The sequence below is a fragment of the Oryx dammah genome, unplaced genomic scaffold (genome assembly GCF_014754425.2).
Source record: "Oryx dammah isolate SB20612 unplaced genomic scaffold, SCBI_Odam_1.1 HiC_scaffold_22, whole genome shotgun sequence".
Lineage (NCBI taxonomy): Eukaryota > Metazoa > Chordata > Mammalia > Artiodactyla > Bovidae > Oryx > Oryx dammah.
The window spans coordinates 1,438,495-1,447,141 of NW_024070206.1; the positions used below are offsets into that span (position 1 = coordinate 1,438,495).

Genomic DNA, 8,647 nt, shown 5'->3' on the forward strand with positions numbered 1-8,647 from the left:
TGAGGGAGCATGGCAGCCCAGGCCAGTACTCTTGCCTGGAGAATCCCATAGACAGGGGAACCTGTGGGCTGCAGTCCACGGGGTCGCCAAGAGTCGGACACGACTAAACTGACTTAGCACAGCACACAGCACAGAGGCGTGTAGGTGAGGGATAATCAGGCCTAGACTAGAGGTACTAGAAATGTGAGAAGTGGTCAGATTTGTGTTATTTTTTGGTGTAAAACATGTCCTGGTAGTGAAATGAACATAGGTTTAAGTAAAAGAGAGAAAACGAGGTGATTCCTGAAGACTCCATTTATTGAATTTGTAATATGAGATGCAAAAGATGAATGCAGGGGCTTTAGGAGGTCTGTGTTTTAAGTGCACAGGGGTGGTATGGAGTGTTCTTAGCTTTAGGCAGATTTTTAAGTGTCTCTAAACAGAAGAATACACTGTACAAATTCTCAGTTGAAGGAAGAAATCAAAGCTGACACTTATTAAGGGAGATGTACCTAGCTAATGCAAAGAAGGGACAGTAGGTCGACTCCTTGAGTCACGCTACTCAGAGTGCTCACTGTTTATATGCTGCTGGAAGGAGTAGATTACCTGTTTAGAAAGCACTATTTGGGCAAATAAATCCAGATTACAGAAATATAGATTTGAAATCCACATATGGCTCCCCCTCCTCCTTTTAAAACAATTAGTATATGCCAATAATTGAAATGGTTGACTTTTCAAATAGAGTTATGCTATTATTAATGTACCTCTTATCTTTTTTAATTCCTATTAAGGTGAACCAAGTGAAATTCTATATATAGTACTCTTCTGAGAACACAGTGTTTGTATTCAGAGAAGCATTTAATTTCTCTGCACTTTAATTATATCTGATAAATAACAACTTACTATGAACTTTTGTTGTAAGATGATATAAACAAATTACAGGGAATCAAGTACACATCAAATCATTAGAGCATAATTTATTTAAGCATAAACCAAGAAATATCAAATAACAATATTTACTATAGAAATCTCAAAAGTTCATATAAAAACGGGTTGAAATTAGAAATATTACTCAGCAATAAAAAAACTACTGATATATGCCACACGACTGATTTCAGTGCCTTATAATGAATGGAAATCTTGATACAGAATACACACTGTGTAATTTCATTTACATGAAGTTTTAGAACAGACAGTAGTAATTTATGGTAGACAAAATCACTATAGTGGATCTTGGAGTGGCAGGAGTGGGGGGCTGCAAGGACCGGGGGCTGCTGACTGGGAAGAGGCCGGAGGGGCCTTTCTGGGGTGAAGCTAGTTGGCAGGGGACTGGGTCACCACAGGGCATTCATTTCTTACAATTCATCAAACAGTACACTCGAGACATGTATTTTACTGTTTGTAAATTTGCCTCAAAGGAAAAAAAGGTGAATTCTAAACACTGAGCCCGAGTCTGTGGTGTGCATGCTGAAACATTTAGAGGGAAGGTCACCGGCATTGAGAAGCTTCTCTGGTAGCTCAGTTGGTAAAGAATCTGCCCGCAGTGCAGGAAACCTGGGTTCGATTCCTGGGTTGGGAAGATCCACTGAAGAAGGAAATGGCAATCCACGCCAGTGTTCTTGCCTGGAGAACCCCGTGGACAGAGGGGCCTGGCGGGTAACAGCCAACGTGGCTGCAAGAGTCGGACACGACTCAGCAACTAAGCCACCACCAATACTGGTATCTGCAACTTAATTTGGAATGCACAAGAAAATAAGATGACCTTTCAGATGAGTAGCGGATCAAAGAGTTGTATAAATCGGTGATAAAGCAATCCTAGTAAAAATTTTATCACATCATCAAGGTGGCAGATATCAGCTGTAAAAATTCTTTTCCACCTTTCTTAAGTTTTGAAATTTTCAAAAAAAGTTGGAAAAAAAACTGGATGTACAAAGGGGACCAAAAAAAAAAACCCCACAAAAAAATGCATTTAAGTTAAGTCCAGGATCCACCGACTCCTAGAATTTAATAACTGAAGTTGTAATACTGGGAAATAGCTATGATTTCTTATTGTCTTAAATGACAAAATAAATAAATTTGTTTTACTTCTACTGTTTGAAATGGAACCAAAGTTAGACAATGTGTCACAAAAAGAAAGGAAATAAATTTCAAAATAGATAAACTTCATAAGGCTTTTTACTTATACATCTTTTAAACAAGTAAAAACACAAAATGCTTGACTGGAATAGACCACTGACCTATGAATACATCTGCCTGGTAAATAACTAATATCTATTATAAAATGGTGTTTTCAGGTCACTTTAGGTATACTACCTAAAATTTCCTGTTGCTTCTTTTTAATAATGACTTTTCTCCAATGATTTGTACCATACTGAAAATAGGAGCTCTTTCCTCCAATTATATAAATACACCTACTATACATAATTATAAAATCAGAGATTATTAATTTCCCCCCCAGAATTTCTAGATATTCTTTTCTGAACTCTTTTCCCCATGTGTAAGTATACATATATATTTCTGCAAAAACAGAATGGACACTTGCAACTTTGTAACTTACTTTTTAAATGAAGATGATGTAGTGAGATTTTGCCATGTTGATAAGGCGATGGGTGCAGATTGCTTAGACTGCTTTCTGAATTAAGTAAGCACAGCAATTTGAGTTCCATCCACAGTATACAACAGCAATTGTCAATGTCTGGTATTATCATTTTTAATCTCACCAATTTAACACACTATAACACTGTCTTTTTAATTATGCATCTCTTTGATTCCTGGTGAACTTGAACGTTCTTTTAAAGATATAATGGCCATCTACCTTTTTCGGTGTGTGTGCGCAAATTTTCTATCCCCTTTCTTTGACCATGTAACTAACATCCAGATTTTCCTGGTAAGTTATTTTGCCATTACTGCCCTAATCAGAAATTCCTCTTGAGTACTAGGCCCTCTGCTCACACTCACAAGCATGTTTTGGCTCCCCACTAGCTAGTCTCAAGTCTCCAACCTGTGTATTAAAACATGTACACCCAGTAGGATAAATCTTTATCAACCAATATTCTGGTGGCAGTGTAGCAGACCTCACTGTTTTATTCCTGAGTTTCATGAATGGTCAAGTATGACGCTGGCTGTTGATTTCATATATATATTTTTCCACATGTTAAGTATCTAATGTTAGTTTTCTAAGTATTTCTTTCTCTTTCTGGTATTTTCAATCAGATATACAGGCCTACTAGGTTAGAGCCTATTTGATCATCATACATTATCCTTCCATTATACTATTTATCCAGAAGTTTGTAATAGGAAAGTCTTTGGGGAAAGCAAACGCAGCTTAATTTCTGTCTTGGTATTATTACGACCATTGAAAAATATATTCTTTTTTTTTTTTTTTAGTTCCAAGCCAACAATTTTATATTCTCCAAGGAAAAAAAGCTTCAATATCTTTTAAACTATAATAACATTAATCTCATAAAAGTAAAAGCAAGCTCCCGATGTATTAAAATATATGCCATGTCAGAAAATAATTATTTATGGAAGAAAGTAATTTCAACTTTGATGGAGTTAACCTGTAACAGTTTGTATATAAAATATACTTTGGAATTTAAGACTAAATGGTAAGATTTTTCAGTTTTTGCAGTAGTCATGTATGGATATGAGAGTTGAACCATAAAGAAAGCTGAGCACTGAAGAATTGATGCTTTTGAACTGTGGTCTTGGAGATTCTTGAGAGTCCCTTGGACAGCAAGGAGATCCAACCAGTCCATCCTAAAGGAAATCAGTCCTGAATATTCATTGGAAGGACTGATGCTGAAGCTGAAGCTCCAATACTTTGGCCACCTGATGTGAAGAACTGACTCATTGGCAAAGACCCTGATGCTGGGAAAGAAAGATTGAGGGCAGGAGGAGAAGCGGACAACAGAGGATGAGATGGTTGGATGGCAACAGCGACTCGATGGACATGAGTTTGAGCAAGCTCCGGGAGTTAGTGATGGACAGGGAAGCCTGGCGTGCTGCAGTCCATGGGGCTGCAAACAGTCAGACACGACTGAGCAACTGAACTGAACTGAGGTAAGATTATAGCTTCTAGATAAATAAGCGTCTTTGGATTCAGCCAGAATTCTTTTCCAGGGCAAGCACATACCTTTCCAAATACTCTGATATAAAAGAGAAAGAGTTTGGAAAAACTAGCCTCTTTTCTTTGGAGAAGAAAATGGCAACCCACTCCAGTGTTCTTGCCTGGAGAATCCCAGGGACAGGGGAGCGTGGCGGGCTGCCATCTGTGAGGTCGCACAGAGTCGGACACGACTGAAGTGACTTAGCAGCAGCAGCAGCCTCTTTTCTTAAGAAAGAAGCTGTTACCACTTTCTAATATAAAGTATACCACAAAGCATTTCTTCAAATTCCAAGATTGTGTAACTTCTTAGTAATTCACTTTGTAACTCAGAAACTGAATGATCAGGGACTTTCATCATAGCTGACAAACCAGTAAAACCTGTATGTAAGTTTTAGTAGGCCTGAAAACTAAAACCATCAGACACAGTGTAACTATAAGGCATGCAGACTGATTTTATAAATTACTGTATGAGAGTAGTCTTATTTATATACATTTAATCTTTAGGTACTGATGACAGAATATACTTTTACAATAGCTAAAAAAATTAGTTTCAGACTCTTCAAAAGTTATCTTTTATAGAAATTAGGTATCAATAGCACTGTAAAGAAAAATGTATCAGAAAAACTGATCAGCTCCTGACTGGTAAAGAGCATTGGTTAATTCAGTGAACATTCAGTGAACAACTACTGTGTACCAGGTTAATAACAGGAAAATACAATAAAGAATTAAAGAATAATTTTTAAAGATTATAGATATAACTGATTCTGAAGAATAGACTTAAATTTTCTGAATACTTCTCTCTATACTGTTTAATTTTTTACAATTAATACTTTTTGTAATATGGGCATTTTATAATTAAAAAGTCATTAAAGTACCCAATTTATAATTAATGGATTTAATGAAAAATAATGTCAAGCAATTAGCTTTAAATTTCAATTTGCTTAGTAAAGATCATTTACTGAACTACACCTGTGTCATGGGTTAGGGTTAAAGCAAAGAAAGAAGTATATAGTTTATAAATTCAGTAAAGAGATAACAAATTTACCTTAAAAATAATTATATCTAAATTTGAGGTCATGCATAAACACTCTAGTATATTATCCACTTAAATTAAAAAATGGATCTTAGAAATCTGTCAGTGGCAAAATTTACATTTAGATTTCCTGATCTTCAGTTCTTCTCTAACATGGGGACTCATTTCACTGGCCCCTATGTTTGAGAGCTAGAGGGAATCTTAGAGATAGCCCAACCTCTCATCTTGACTAGTAAGAAAACAGAGCTGTGTATTCACTCAGTGCATATTTACTAATCCATGGTGTGGAGTAGAAATATAAAAATTCAGTAAGACTTGGCTCTAGCTTTAAGTAAGCTTATAAATCACTGGAATTTAGTCATGTACACAGATAATAACAATACAATTAGACTACATTAAAGGTTAAGCAAATTAACTTTTGTAAGAAGCTCGGGGTATAATTTAAGTCTGCCAGTTTCCAGTTCACTGTCTTTTCTTTGTCACAAGATTCCACTGAGTTAAACATCAAATTAAAAGATTGAACAGGCGAACGAAACTTTACTGACAAAACTATTCATTAGAGGTAAAATTTCTGTAACGCCAGAGGACCTGACCATATGACCAGCTGTCGGGTGAAGAGGAGGGCTATTACTAACAGCATCAGCTATCATTATATTTAACACTTTCTGACCACTTATTTTGTGCCAGATATTTTTCACAGATAAATAGGAGCTGTTACCTTCTGTATTTTGCAGTAAAGGATAAAGAGACTATCCCAGACTCACGTAACTGGGAAGAAGCAGAGTAGAAATATGAACTCAAGCCCGCTGGCACCAAAGCCTGTGCTCTACACCATTCGTTTCCTTGAGCAACATGTGCAAGCATGCAGGTTCTCATCTCCTAGACACCAGCCAAGCAGGCTTGATACTGTGAAGGACCTCAGTAAGGTCAACCTGGACTCAACTTTCCTCAGGCGACAGAGGGAAAAGCTAACTTGACAAGGAATATTCCAAACTCACGTATCTAAAAGATCCCAGTACCTAAAGATCGTCTCTTTAACATACCATCAACATTTACTCAAAGGCTTATTTGTCTGGCACAATATTAGGCACTGGTGACAAAAAGATAAATAAAATATGGTCTCTTTTCTATATTCATGCTAAATAAATATTTCTGAACTGCCTACTTTAGGCATCTGTGCCAGATGTGAGAGAAGACAAAGACACATGAGACAGGAACTCCAACAAACACCTTAAAAAAAACCCTAGTCAGCCGAAACATCGACATACAAAAATAAGAGCAACAGTATCACAGTCACAAGTTTCATATAATTAATTTCCATGAGAGAGAGACAAACACACACAAGCTCAGAGGATTTAGACACCACTTTGAGGAAGGAACATTAACTGGACCTTGCCTTAAAGACAAACAGAATCTGGAAAGCGGGAAAGAACATGAAGAGAAGGAAACCTATACGGACAAGAGCACTGAGACAAGAACACATGAAGCAAGTCCAAGAAACACTAAGTGAACAACGTGAGTACGACACAGGCCTGTACACGACAGTGCGGGTGAAAACACAGGGAGAAACAAACCTACAGGGAGAACTTCATATTTACATATTTACAATAGAACATTTCAGAGTCATTTTTATCATAGACTGTGCAAAAATGGGGAAAATTTAATTCCTCAACAGATTTGCAAATTTTTTTCTGCAATGTATAATTCTGCTAATAAAAAAGAGTTCAAAAAAAACTGTCTTGGATGAGAGCAATTTTAAAAGGTTTTAGCTAGAGTGACATGAACAAACTGCTTTTAAAATCAATTAAGGATAGAGGAACCGATTAAAGGCACAGGAACCAGAGATAAGGCTGAGACTCACGGTCCAGATGTGAGCTGCAGGCCTGAACTAAGGCAGCGCACAAGCACAGCGCTGATGGACGGTCAGAAAGAGCACAGGAAACAGGGTGACACCACCGTGCGCAACATCAGCCACCAAATCAGGATCGGCTGGTTTCAAAAACAAATGAGCATCATTCCTGCCTGCTGAGGAAATCTGAAAGAAGGTTACACCCACGATGGCAACCGTGGTCTGCCTCCTAGAGGCTTAGTCATCTTCCAGGACTAGACCAGAACCTGAGATGTAACCGTGCAGCAAAGCTTCAGGACTGAAAAAAAGGAGGACATACCGATCCAGCCTTCATGGATTTGCACAGCTGATTCCATTCAGCAAATGATCATTCTCCTTTGTCTTGGTGTGGTGCTACAGTTTATCACTTTACTTGTTAAACAATCAATATTACTCTACCTGACCTGCCCTCTGCATTAAAATGACTGGCTACTCTCAGTCAGTCAGTAAGATATACTCTGAATGGGTCACTAAGATACTTTGCGTGATCACATACTAAAATGACTCAAGAACATTTGCTTAATTGTGCTTTAAAATTGACAAAACAGTAGTTGTGTTGCAATGGAAAGAAGGAAAACTCGGAAGCTGATGATCTGGTTTGGAATCCCAGTCTTGCCACTTAAGACATGATACGTAGAAAAATATAAAAGGGCACACAAAGAAAAGGTAAGTCCATCTTCAACCAGCCATCACCCTATGGGTCACCAATCATTGCTTAGACTCCTTTGTACGTATCCTTTCAGAAATATGCTACGCATAGACCAGTTTCTCCCTTTCTGTAGGTCAATGGGAACAATTCACAAATATTGCCTGCACCCGACCTTGCTCACTTTGTAACATACCCTCTGTCATTCCACATGAGGGCATACAGGTCACTCTGCTTTAATTAGCCGATCCTCACTGTTGGACATTCAGGTTGTTTTCAACTTTTGATACCTTTACTCGAACATAGAAGATATGAAAAAAATCTAGGTTCAATAATTTTGATGCAAACAAGCTTGTCTTTAACAAAATATGGAATGGAACTGGATACTAAGGAACATGCATTTTCCACCAAATTACTCTCAAAAGAGTGTCCTACCAGGAGTATATAAGTATACATCTTACTTTCCAACCTTTGTATCATACGTAATTTGATCAAAACTACACTCAGAAGACAATATTGTTTACAGGGGAAAAAAAAAAAAAAACTTGTTAGGAAGAGTTCAGTGAGCCCGCAGACTCAAAACCCACCTATCAATACAAGCTACCTATTTGTTACAGACATCTTATTAGAAAGTTTAGGAGGCAAAAATCAGTATTCTTACTACTATAGCTTACCACAATGCAAATACTGAGCATTAAGAACATAACAAAATATGACTGAGAGATTTTGGTGACACATTCGTTACTGTCATCATCTCATACTCTTGGACGTTTCTCCTTACTCATACCTTCATTCTCCACGCCCCCATCCCCCAACACACACACACACACACACACACACACACACACACAAGCTTTATTCCTTACAGTGATTGTAAAGAATGCCTAAAATCAGGAACTACTCTTGAATAAACAAATTAGAAGCTTTCAAGGCTGCTGCTACATCATTCTCCAATGGTGGGCCTATCCCTGCACATATACACAGAACACCCTT

At 37.5% G+C, this 8,647-nt stretch overlaps 1 protein-coding gene across 5 annotated transcripts in view; it reads right to left on the reverse strand.

Annotated features, from left to right (window-relative positions):
* RELCH (RAB11 binding and LisH domain, coiled-coil and HEAT repeat containing) overlaps positions 1-8,647 on the reverse strand; it is a 108,747-nt gene that overhangs the window by 84,079 nt on the left and 16,021 nt on the right. The window lies entirely within an intron of this gene.